Source organism: Brassica rapa, unplaced genomic scaffold (assembly GCF_000309985.2).
Source record: "Brassica rapa cultivar Chiifu-401-42 unplaced genomic scaffold, CAAS_Brap_v3.01 Scaffold1033, whole genome shotgun sequence".
Lineage (NCBI taxonomy): Eukaryota > Viridiplantae > Streptophyta > Magnoliopsida > Brassicales > Brassicaceae > Brassica > Brassica rapa.
Genome location: NW_022610967.1, coordinates 91,001 through 104,414, shown reverse-complemented (window position 1 = coordinate 104,414; position 13,414 = coordinate 91,001). Strand labels below are relative to the sequence as shown.

General features: G+C 42.7%; 1 long non-coding RNA gene across 1 annotated transcript; it reads left to right on the top strand.

The window, feature by feature from the left end:
• Positions 1-6,212: 6,212 nt before the first annotated feature.
• LOC117131548 lies at positions 6,213-11,243 on the top strand. The gene is made up of 2 exons (XR_004454681.1): positions 6,213-6,264; positions 10,408-11,243. It is a non-coding gene; the product is annotated as an uncharacterized LOC117131548 (long non-coding RNA).
• The last annotated feature ends 2,171 nt before the right edge of the window (positions 11,244-13,414 follow it).

Here is a 13,414-nt window from a genome sequence, read left to right as displayed (position 1 = left end):
GCTGAGGGTAGAGCTTGTGTTGTGCGGAAGCTACAGCTCAGGTTCTGATGAACCTGGCTCTGATACCATATGATTTTTAAAGAGATCTCTACTCTGGTAGTATGTGTGTGTGTATAAGCTTCAATGAAGAATGATTAGAGCTTGTTCTAGGTGATATATAGGAAAGGATTAGTGAGAGTGTTTATGAGTATGTGAGACTTAAGAACAGAGATTGAGAGACTTAAGAGACTAGAGAGAAACTGAGAGAATAAGAGACTGAAGATTAGAGAAGGAGAAGGGAAACCCCCTTACTCACTTAATGTTTCCAATTGTTTACAAGAAGCTTAAATACATAAATGGAGGCTGAATTCATCAGATAACCTAAGCATGTGAAGTCAGCATAAAGGGGAGCGCCCATTTGAATTCTATGGACCAGAATCATCACATGCTTGGCCAATGGGAGTCTTTGGCGAGTCTGGCCTTTACAGGCTGTCATGAGCTGTCTTGTGGACTGAATACTTGGCTGTGATTGGTCTGTGTGAGCTGGAGAGAAAGGCACCTTCCTGGTTGCTTCCTAAGGCATCTTTGAATATGCCAAATGGATCTTTCTCCCTTGGATAGTCTCACACGCCCTTCTCCTTGCCTTGTCTCCCAAGACATGATCAGACTTGGCTGTACGGATGTCATGACCGTACACCTTGTGCCCTAAGATTGCACATTCCTCAAATGTGCTCAAATGGTCTACCTGATAAGTTTTGGGTTGATCATGTCCGTACGGTCCGTACCATCCGTACGTCCGTCCGTACAGGCCGATCCCTATCTTTGCACCATCAACCATAATCTCCCAAACTCCTCCAATGTCTTGTATACACCTTCAAGACACTTCTTAGATCTTGTCTCTTCTTTGCATCAGCTTCTAATAACTTCTGAAGCTTGATTGAACTCTTCTGGACATCTTCTAGAGCTTGCCCTATTATTGTACAAGCTCCATCTTCTCTTCAGTTCAACAACTTGGTGACTTGGAAGAGTAAGAAGCAGAAGGTGGTGTCTTGTTCAAGCGCTGAAGCTGAGTATAGAGCAATGCTGAAGCTTACCAATGAGTTGGTATGGATCAAAGGAATCTTGAAGCACTTGGAGATAGAGCAGGGAACTCCAATGACTATGCATTGTGACAATCAAGCGGCTATACACATTGCAACCAACTCTGTCTTCCATGAGAGAACCAAACACATTGAAGTTGATTGCCACAAGGTGAGGCAGATGATTGTCTTGGGAGTGATCTTGCCATGTGTTGAGATGAGGAGATGGAGAGTGGATACATGGATAGAGGAAGGGATTTGGAGCAGGCAGTAACTTGGAGATTTACCACAGTAACTTTATTGTTACTGTGGTAACTGAGTTAAAAGACTTGGGAAGTTACCTTGCATCTATGTGAAGAGTGAATCACGCCAGGATGAGTCTGAATAAGCAAGGAGGAGTTTGGATAAGGTCTGGTCAAGGCTAGAGAGCTTTAGACAGGCTGGCACCAGCTGGAAAGCTAAAGCAAGATGCCCAAGCATGTGAGGAACCTTATTGGCTAGTTTAAATCAAGCATCTTTGACTACACATGCTTTCTATCCTAGCTAGAGTGAACCTGGACGAATTGATGTATCCCTAATCTATATGTGTTGTAAACTCTCTCATTAATCAATCTAATGGAGTTTTGAGTCTCTCTCTATTCTCTCACTAAAATCTCTTAATCTCTTTAATCTTTTCATCTGATTATCCTGGATTAGTTGAATCATGCTCTAATACACAAAAGTGTATATGGTATCAGAGCCAGGTTGCGCAAAGTGGGAGAGTGTGATTCCTTTTTCCTTAAAGTTATTGAGTGTTCTTGAGTGTTCTTGGTGTTCTTAACTCCTGGGTTTCATTATCTTGGTGGCGTGAGAGGTTCTGGTGAATCCAAATCATCTCAAGATGGAAATGGAGCACAGACCTGAGTCAACTGTGAAGACTGAAGAGGAGAGGCTTGGCGAGTGGTCAAGGTGGGCTAAAAGAGCTTTGGAAAGCTGTGGGTTATGGAGTAGTCATGGAAAGGGGAAACCTTTCATGGAAATGGCTACTGAAGAAGGTCAGACAAGAGGTCTGAAGCTGGGAAATGAAGTTGTTCAAGGAAACACTACAAAGAGTGAGATTGAAGCAACTTTAGGCAAGTCCAAGCTTGTGAGAGTCATTGAGGACAGAGGGGTGATCCGCGGCTTGAGACAAGGAAAGGATGAGTGTTATCAGCTTGTGGGAAGGCTGAGAGAAGTGTGGTCAGAGCTAGATGTGGTGAAGACACACACATCAAATCCGAGATGTAGTCAAGAAAGGAGGAAGCAAGATGTGATCTTCAGCTTCCTTATGGAAGAGGTATGTGAGCTTGTTAAATATACTTGTGATGTGTGGGAAATGAACAGGAAGCCAGAAAGATGGAAGGGAGGTACAAGCTGTAAGAGGGGAAGGTTGAGAAAACTTTCTAAGGAGTGGTTAATGAAGAGAAGGGTATGGAGAAAGGATAGCGAGTCTGAGCACTTAAGTGGCAGGATGAGTGTAATCTTGAAGAGAATCAAGGATGTACTTCAGCAGATGGTTATAGGAGAGTGTTCATACTCAGCTTACATGGGAGAAACAGTAGGAGACAGTGCGGATATGAGAGGAATGGATACCAAGAGGGCAGATGAGTGTGTGACAAAGAAGGAATGGGATGAGTTGGTTAAGCATGTGTATGCTTTGGCTACGACCCGGAGTCTGGGTGCTCCTGCCAAAGCATCCACATCTAAACCCATCATCATTGACTCTGGAGCAACACACCACATGATCAGTGACAAGAGACTAATCAGTGAGGTTAAAGCAGCAACAGGGAGTGTCATGATAGCCAATGGTACCAGGATCCCAATAGAAGGAGTGGGAAACCTCAAGCTGTTTGAGAAGAACTCTACTGCCTTCTACCTACCTCAGTTTACATCCAATCTAATCTCAGTTAAGAAGGCTACAGTTGATCTGGATTGTCAAGTGGTTTTCAGACCAAATGAAGTTGAGTTCCAGGATTTGAAGACTGGAAGGGTTATTGGCAGAGGAGACAGCAAGCATCAGCTCTATCATCTCCAAACAACTGAGGCGCCTAGTCCTGTGGAGTCTGTGTGTTTAAGCAGCACAACGGATAGGTGTGATAATCTCACATGGCATGCAAGGCTGGGACATCCTCATGCCAAGGCAATTGAACTGATTCTACCAAGTATGGCGTTCAATCACTTGGAGTGTGAAGCGTGTATACTTGGAAAGCACTGTAGGACTGTCTTCCCAACATCAGAAACCAGATATGAGAATTGCTTTGATCTGGTGCATTCAGACGTGTGGACAGCTCCCTGCATGTCTAGAGACAGCCATAAGTACTTTGTGACTTTCATTGATGAGAAGTCAAAGTACACATGGATCACCATGATTCCCTCCAAAGACAGAGTCCTAGAAGCCTTCATGAACTTCCAAGCATATGTTACTAATCAGTACAATGCCACTGTGAAGATTCTGAGGTCTGATAATGGAGGAGAATACACTAGTAATGCTTTCAAGAGTCATCTTGCAAAGCATGGGATTGTGCAACAAACTAGCTGTCCTTACACACCACAACAAAATGGGGTGGCAGAGAGGAAGAACAGACATTTGATGGAGGTTGCGAGATCAATCATGTTCCACATGAATGTCCCTAAGAGGTTTTGGAGTGATGCTGTTCAGACTGCTTGCTATCTCATCAATAGAGTGCCAACCCGTGTCTTGAAGAAACTGTCTCCCTTTGAAGTATTGAACAAGACCAAGCCACACATTGATCATTTGAGAGTCTTTGGGTGCTTATGTTATGTGATGAGTCCCGGAGAAAGAAGGAACAAGCTAGAAGCAAAGAGTACTAAAGCTATGTTCATTGGGTACTCAATCACTCAGAAAGGCTACAAATGTTATGATCCAATAACTAGGAGGGTTATGGTATCTAGAGAAGTGAAGTTTGTTGAGTCTAAAGGGTATTATGAGGAGAAGAAATGGGAAGACCTAGAGGATCTGTCCCGAGCTCCATCAGAGAAGGCAACAACATTGAGGGTGTTGTTGGAGAGGCTAGGGATAGGATTATCCCAAGATCAGGAACCAGGAAGAACAGGACCTACTAATCAAGCTGGAGAAGCTGGAGGAACAACTCCTCTTGATCATGAGAGGGGGAATGGATCTGAATCAGGGGAGCAGGAGCATAACCAAGAGGATTCAGGTCAGCATGATCAGGAGGAGACACAGGAAGTAGAGAGTGGAGCTCAGTCAGGTGGAAATGAGCAGGGAGAACCTGCTGGAAATGAGCAGGGAGAACCTACTGGTTTAAGAGAGGAAGCACAAGAGAATGTTCAGGCTGAAGAACAGGTTGAGACCTTGCGGAGGAGCACAAGGATAAGGAGGGATCCTTCCAACTGGGTAAACACGAGAGTGTACTACAATGCCCAGGCTGTGGAGCATCCCTCTCAAGCCATGTGTTCCTTTGCTGAGTTTCCAGAAGAGCACATGGTGTTTATGTGTAACTTGGATGAGAATGAGATACCAAGATCTTATGAAGAAGCTATGAAGCACAAGGTTTGGAGAGATTCAGTAGGAGATGAAAGGGATGCAATGATCAGGAATGACACTTGGTATGAGAGTGAATTACCTAGAGGGAAGAAGGCAGTTTCAAGCAGATGGATCTTCACCATTAAATATCTTGCAAATGGGGAGATAGATAGGCACAAGACCAGGCTGGTTGCAAGAGGATTTACACAGACTTATGGAGAAGATTACATTGATACTTTTGCACCAGTGGCCAAGCTTCACACAATTCGAATTGTGTTATCCATTGCAACAAACTTGGAGTGGGATTTGTGGCAGATGGATGTGAAGAATGCTTTCCTGCAAGGTGAGCTAGAAGATGAGGTATATATGCTTCCTCCTCCTGGTCTTGAGCATCTAGTAAAGCCAGGAAATGTTTTGAGATTGAAGAAAGCTATATATGGGTTGAAGCAGTCTCCTAGAGCCTGGTACAGGAAGCTGAGTACAACACTCAATGGGAGAGGGTTCAGGAAGTCTGAACTAGATCACACACTCTTCACACTGGTCGGGCCATCAGGGATCATTGTGATTCTAGTGTATGTGGATGATTTGATTATCACAGGGAGTGATAAGGCTGGGATTAAAGCCACTAAAGAGTTTCTCAGGTCAGTATTTGATATCAAAGACTTGGGAGAGATGAAGTATTTCTTGGGGATTGAGATATGCAGATCAAAGGAGGGTTTGTTCATGTCTCAAAGGAAGTATGCAATGGATATGCTAAAGGAAGCTGATGTGCTTGGAGGAAAGATAGCTAAGACACCTCTTGAGGAGGGGTATAAGGTCTTGCGTGAGGGGGAGGTTGAAGAGAACCAGTTGTTTGAGGATGCTAAGCTGTATAGGAGGATGGTTGGAAAGCTGATCTACTTGACGATTACAAGACCTGATATATGCTTTGCAGTGAATCAAGTGAGCCAGCATATGCAGGCACCAAAGGTTCATCATTGGAAGATGGTTGATAGGATACTGAGGTATTTGAGTGGCACGTCTGGTCAAGGAGTTTGGATGGGTTGTAATGGCAGTACAGAAGTGGTTGGATATTGTGATGCTGATTGGGCAGGAGATAGAGTGGACAGGAGATCAACTACTGGGTATTGTACATTCATTGGAGGGAACTTGGTCACTTGGAAGAGTAAGAAGCAGAAGGTTATCTCCTGTTCAAGTGCTGAAGCTGAGTATAGAGCCATGTTGAAGCTGACAAACGAGTTGGTGTGGATCAAGGGGATCTTGAAGCATTTGGAGATTGAGCAGAGTACTCCTATGACAATGCATTGTGACAATCAAGCAGCTATCCACATTGCTTCTAACTCAGTCTTTCATGAGAGGACGAAGCATATAGAAGTTGATTGTCACAAGGTGAGGCAGATGATTATACTTGGAGTGATATTGCCATGTTATACAAGAAGTGAAGATCAGCTTGCAGATGTGTTTACTAAGGCAGCGAGAGTAAAGACAATGGAGTCCATACTATCAAGACTTGGACTCATTGATCTTACTCCTAGGAGCTGAGCCCCTTAACCATGGAGTCTCCACTCTTTTTCCCTCATCAAGGTTTTATCCCATTGGGTTTTCCTTGGTGAGGTTTTTAATGAGGGAGGTCTTCATGGTTTCCAAGCTTGACTTGTTCTACATGGTCAAGCTTGAGGGGGAGTGTTGAGATGAGGAGATGGAGAGTGGATACATGGATAGAGGAAGGGATTTGGAGCAGGCAGTAACTTGGAGATTTACCACAGTAACTTTATTGTTACTGTGGTAACTGAGTTAAAAGACTTGGGAAGTTACCTTGCATCTATGTGAAGAGTGAATCACGCCAGGATGAGTCTGAATAAGCAAGGAGGAGTTTGGATAAGGTCTGGTCAAGGCTAGAGAGCTTTAGACAGGCTGGCACCAGCTGGAAAGCTAAAGCAAGATGCCCAAGCATGTGAGGAACCTTATTGGCTAGTTTAAATCAAGCATCTTTGACTACACATGCTTTCTATCCTAGCTAGAGTGAACCTGGACGAATTGATGTATCCCTAATCTATATGTGTTGTAAACTCTCTCATTAATCAATCTAATGGAGTTTTTGAGTCTCTCTCTATTCTCTCACTAAAATCTCTTAATCTCTTTAATCTTTTCATCTGATTATCCTGGATTAGTTGAATCATGCTCTAATACACAAAAGTGTATACCATGCTATACAAGGAGTGAGGATCAACTTGCGGATGTGTTCACCAAGGCTGCGAGACAAAAGACTATGGAGTCCATTCATACCAGATTGGGGCTCATAGATCTTTCCCCAAGGAGCTGATCCCCTTTTGCCATGAGGTCTTCACTCTTTTTCCCTCATCAAGGTTTTGTCCCATTGGGTTTTCCTTGGTGAGGTTTTTAATGAGGAAGATCTCATGGTGGTTCCAAGCTTAACTAAGTTATTAAGTTAAGCTTGAGGGGGAGTGTTGAAATGAGTTGATCAATATGTGAGAAGATGGCTTAGGGAGTTAAGGATGTGAGAATGTGGAGGCAAAGGGAAGGAAGGTTAGGGATCGACCAGGCCGTACAAGAGGCCGTACTGGCCGTACCGTCCGTACTGTCCGGGTCGATCCATAACTCGGCCAAGAAGAGAAGTTACCCGGGTAAGAGAGGTAAACGGCCAAAGGGGATTTACCATAGAAGATATGACTGTTTGGATGGATAGAGTGACCGCGGCTTATCCTGACAGTCTGGCACAGGCTGTAAAGGCAAAAGGAGTCTCACCCAAAGATGCCTTAAGCGTGTGATCATCCCCATTGGTTTACATTCAAATTAAAGCAACCTTATCCTTGACCTCACATGCTTAGTGCTTCTGAATACCCTAATGTCTCTCTCTATATATTGTAAACTCTGTCTTGATTAATGATTAACACGAGTTCATCATATTCTCTCTCTAGTTCATCATGTTTCTCTTCTACATTTCATAAATCATCTCATCTCACTTTAATCTTTCTCTAAATCTCTCAATACCTGTTCAACTCTCTAAAATCATAGCCTTCTCATTCAGAACCTTGGTTGGAGTTCTGTTGATCAAGTAACAAGCAGTGGCAACCGCATCACTCCAGAATCTCTTTGGAACATTACTCTGAAACATCAGAGACCTTGCCACTTCCATGAGGTGCCTATTCTTCCTCTCAGCCACTCCATTTTGCTGTGGAGTATACGGACAGCTTGTTTGATGTAGGATCCCATGTTGTGATAAGTGTTCCTTGAATGCATGACTTGTGTACTCTCCTCCATTATCTGATCTCAAAATTTTAATCTTAGCATGATAATGGTTAGTTACATAAGTTTGAAAGTTCCTAAATGCATCAAGTACCCTATCTTTGGTCTGAATTAAGGTTAACCAGGTGTATTTGGATTTTTCATCAATGAATGTGACAAAGTACTTATAACTATCTCTAGATAAGCAAGGGGCAGTCCACACATCAGAATGAATTAAATCAAAGCAGTTATCATAGATAGTAGTAGACTTTTGAAACACAGTTCTACAATGCTTGCCTAAAATACAAGCTTCACAATCTTTGTTCTCAAACACAACACCTGGTACCATTAAGTTCAAAGCTTTAACATGAGGGTGTCCTACTCTAGCATGCCACAATGCATTTTTATTCAACAAAGAAGCAGAAGTAAATGAGCAACTATAATCAGGAACAGAAGTGAGTTCTTCAAGCATATAGAGATCTCCCTTAGTCACCCCTTTCCCAATCAATCTGCTGCTCTCAATATCCTGAAACTTCACATCATTAGGACTAAAGATAACATTGCATTGTAAATCATTAGTACATTTCTTCACAGATAATAGGTTTGATGTGAATTCAGGCATGTAAAAAGCTCTAGATTCTTTGTTAAACAACTTAAGCTTTCCTATTCCTCTAATAGGTATCTTATCCCCATTTGCTATCATCACATGCCCATGTGTAGGTTCTATATCCTTAATCAAGTTCTCATCACTTATCATATGATGTGATGCACCAGAATCAACAATCAATGGTTTACCTACTCGTTTAGCATTATGACATAGATTACTAAGTAATGGATGCATCCTATCAGTTCTAGCAATATGGGCATTTCTATACTCATTTCTAGTTTCTAACCGTTCTACTAGTTCTCTAATCAAGTGATCATCCTTATATGCAATCATAGAAGCTCCAAAGGAATAACCATAAGTGTTACCGTTTTCCTTTAGCATTTTGAAGAGTGCATCAAGGTCTGATCTCTTGATGTAGTCATCATTGCTGCGTGAGCTTGAGGCGCCAGTGTAAGCCACAAGAGACTTCCCATTCCCATCATTGCCTCCAAGCCCATCCACTTCACTCATCTTGCTGGTGCCAGCTCCACTTGAACCTTCAGTCACATTTGCCCTTCCCTCACGCTCCTTCATGAACTTGGCCGGCTTGAGGTGTGGGTGAAGTATCCAGCATTGGCTCTTCTTATGACCATGTTTCTTGCAATGATCACAGTTGCCATTGAACTTCCTGTCCTCATACTTCCCGTGAGATGCCTTGTTTGCTTGTGGAGCCTCGGTTGAGTCCTCATGAGCTGCTTGATTGGCAAGAGAGAGCTCCCCCTTTCCTCCAAACAACCCCATAGATCCCTGCTCCCTAAACTCCCTTAAGCTTCCTCATCTCCTTTCCTCTTCAACTCCTTAGCTCTTCATACATATACTCAGCTCAACTCAACACTCACAAAGTGATTCATCCTGGTTTGATTGGAACGACGATGAAGCTGTGCTATTCCCAAACTGGGAAACTGGAATCACCTGATTTGAAAGTGGGATAACTTCTTCTTGCCAACTCCTATGAGATTTATTCAACTTCCTGGTGATTCTCCACCACTTTATGTATCCAAATCAAGCTTCTCACAAAGTGATTCAATCTGGTTTGATTGGAACAACGATGAAGCTGTGCTATTCCCAAACTGGGAAACTGGAATCACCTGATTTGAAAGTGGGATAACTTCTTCTTGCCAACTCCTATGAGATTTATTGAACTTCCTGGTGATTCTCCACCACTTTATGTATCCAAATTAAGCTTCTCACAAAGTGATTCATCCTGGTTTGATTGGAACGACGATGAAGCTGTGCTATTCCCAAACTGGGAAACTGGAATCACCTGATTTGAATGTGGGATAACTTCTTCTTGCCAACTCCTATGAGATTTATTCAACTTCCTGGTGATTCTCCACCACTTTATGTATCCAAATCAAGCTTCTCACAAAGTGATTCATCCTGGTTTGATTGGAACGACGATGAAGCTGTGCTATTCCCAAACTGGGAAACTGGAATCACCTGATTTGAAAGGGGAATAACTTCTTCATCCCAACTCCTATGAGATTTATTCAACTTCCTGGTGATTCTCCACCACTTTATGTATCCAAATTAAGCTTCTCACAAAGTGATTCATCCTGGTTTGATTGGAACGACGATGAAGCTGTGCTATTCCCAAACTGGGAAACTGGAATCACCTGATTTGAATGTGGGATAACTTCTTCTTGCCAACTCCTATGAGATTAATTCAACTTCCTGGTGATTCTCCACCACTTTATGTATCCAAATCAAGCTTCTCACAAAGTGATTCATCCTGGTTTGATTGGAACGACGATGAAGCTGTGCTATTCCCAAACTGGGAAACTGGAATCACCTGATTTGAAAGGGGAATAACTTCTTCATCCCAACTCCTATGAGATTTATTCAACTTCCTGGTGATTCTCCACCACTTTATGTATCCAAATCAAGCTTCTCACAAAGTGATTCATCCTGGTTTGATTGGAACGACGATGAAGCTGTTGAACTGAAGAGAAGATGGAGCTTGTACAATAATAGGGCAAGCTCTAGAAGATGTCCAGAAGAGTTCAATCAAGCTTCAGAAGTGTTCTGAAGTAGTTATCTTGTGAAGTTAAGTCTAGGAAAGACTTAGACTGATCATGTGAAGGCTTTGGAGGAGTTTGGGAGAGAAAGGTTGATAGTGCAAAGATAGGGATGACCATGTACGGCCGGTGGTACGGATGGTACGGCCAGGCAAGGACATGGGTGATCCAAACGAGTTCTATCAGGTCTTGGGATGGTTAAGTTATGGAGAAGAGGTTGACACATCACATATGATCAAGACTTGGGTATAAGACACAAGGAACCGTGTGGTACAAGGTTGCCTTGGAGTACAAGCAATAAAGAAGTATGGATGAGATCATAAGTGATGTGGATACATTAATCAATCCGTTGGAGTGGTTTGTATGCAAAAGGAATATGCTGAGCATCTTGTGTGGATAAGGAGCTAGCTGTGGATAAGGAGCTAGCTGTAAAGTAAAAGCAAAAGCAAAAGGTAAAGGCAAAAGGAGAAGCATGAATCTGGTCACATAAGGAGCAAGATACATTGGCGCCTTCAGTCTCCTTTTGCCTCAGTTTGAATCAACCAATTACAAGACTAGCTGCCAAGACCAAAGATCAGTCTCCCCTCATCCAGGCCGTCCAGCATTCAAGTTATTATCAGCCTTAGGATATAGGTTTATGATACTGAAAAGTGTAAAGTCATATATAAGCCAAGCATTGGCTATTGTAAAGAATTAAGTGAGTAAGGGGGTTTCCCCTCTCCTTCTCTAATCTGAAACACTAATCTTCAGTCTCTTATTCTCTCAGTCTCTCTAGTCTCTTAAGTCTCGTAATCTCTGTCCTTAAAGTCTCTCATATACTCATAAACACTCTCACCAATCTCTCTCTCTATATCACCTAGAACAAGCTCTAATCATTCTTCATTGAAGCTTATACACACACACATACTACCAGAGTAGAGATCTCTTTAAAAATCATATGGTATCAGAGCCAGGTTCATCAGAACCTGAGCTGTAGCTTCCGCACAACACAAGCTCTTATACACTTTTGTGTATTAGAGCATGATTCAACTAATCCAGGATAATCAGATGAAAAGATTAAAGAGATTAAGAGATTTTAGTGAGAGAATAGAGAGAGACTCAAAACTCCATTAGATTGATTAATGAGAGAGTTTACAACACATATAGATTAGGGATACATCAATTCGTCCAGGTTCACTCTAGCTAGGATAGAAAGCATGTGTAGTCAAAGATGCTTGATTTAAACTAGCCAATAAGGTTCCTCACATGCTTGGGCATCTTGCTTTAGCTTTCCAGCTGGTGCCAGCCTGTCTAAAGCTCTCTAGCCTTGACCAGACCTTATCCAAACTCCTCCTTGCTTATTCAGACTCATCCTGGCGTGATTCACTCTTCACATAGATGCAAGGTAACTTCCCAAGTCTTTTAACTCAGTTACCACAGTAACAATAAAGTTACTGTGGTAAATCTCCAAGTTACTGCCTGCTCCAAATCCCTTCCTCTATCCATGTATCCACTCTCCATCTCCTCATCTCAACACTCCCCCTCAAGCTTGACCATGTAGAACAAGTCAAGCTTGGAAACCATGAAGACCTCCCTCATTAAAAACCTCACCAAGGAAAACCCAATGGGATAAAACCTTGATGAGGGAAAAAGAGTGGAGACTCCATGGTTAAGGGGCTCAGCTCCTAGGAGTAAGATCAATGAGTCCAAGTCTTGATAGTATGGACTCCATTGTCTTTACTCTCGCTGCCTTAGTAAACACATCTGCAAGCTGATCTTCACTTCTTGTATAACATGGCAATATCACTCCAAGTATAATCATCTGCCTCACCTTGTGACAATCAACTTCTATATGCTTCGTCCTCTCATGAAAGACTGAGTTAGAAGCAATGTGGATAGCTGCTTGATTGTCACAATGCATTGTCATAGGAGTACTCTGCTCAATCTCCAAATGCTTCAAGATCCCCTTGATCCACACCAACTCGTTTGTCAGCTTCAACATGGCTCTATACTCAGCTTCAGCACTTGAACAGGAGATAACCTTCTGCTTCTTACTCTTCCAAGTGACCAAGTTCCCTCCAATGAATGTACAATACCCAGTAGTTGATCTCCTGTCCACTCTATCTCCTGCCCAATCAGCATCACAATATCCAACCACTTCTGTACTGCCATTACAACCCATCCAAACTCCTTGACCAGACGTGCCACTCAAATACCTCAGTATCCTATCAACCATCTTCCAATGATGAACCTTTGGTGCCTGCATATGCTGGCTCACTTGATTCACTGCAAAGCATATATCAGGTCTTGTAATCGTCAAGTAGATCAGCTTTCCAACCATCCTCCTATACAGCTTAGCATCCTCAAACAACTGGTTCTCTTCAACCTCCCCCTCACGCAAGACCTTATACCCCTCCTCAAGAGGTGTCTTAGCTATCTTTCCTCCAAGCACATCAGCTTCCTTTAGCATATCCATTGCATACTTCCTTTGAGACATGAACAAACCCTCCTTTGATCTGCATATCTCAATCCCCAAGAAATACTTCATCTCTCCCAAGTCTTTGATATCAAATACTGACCTGAGAAACTCTTTAGTGGCTTTAATCCCAGCCTTATCACTCCCTGTGATAATCAAATCATCCACATACACTAGAATCACAATGATCCCTGATGGCCCGACCAGTGTGAAGAGTGTGTGATCTAGTTCAGACTTCCTGAACCCTCTCCCATTGAGTGTTGTACTCAGCTTCCTGTACCAGGCTCTAGGAGACTGCTTCAACCCATATATAGCTTTCTTCAATCTCAAAACATTTCCTGGCTTTACTAGATGCTCAAGACCAGGAGGAGGAAGCATATATACCTCATCTTCTAGCTCACCTTGCAGGAAAGCATTCTTCACATCCATCTGCCACAAATCCCACTCCAAGTTTGTTGCAATGGATAA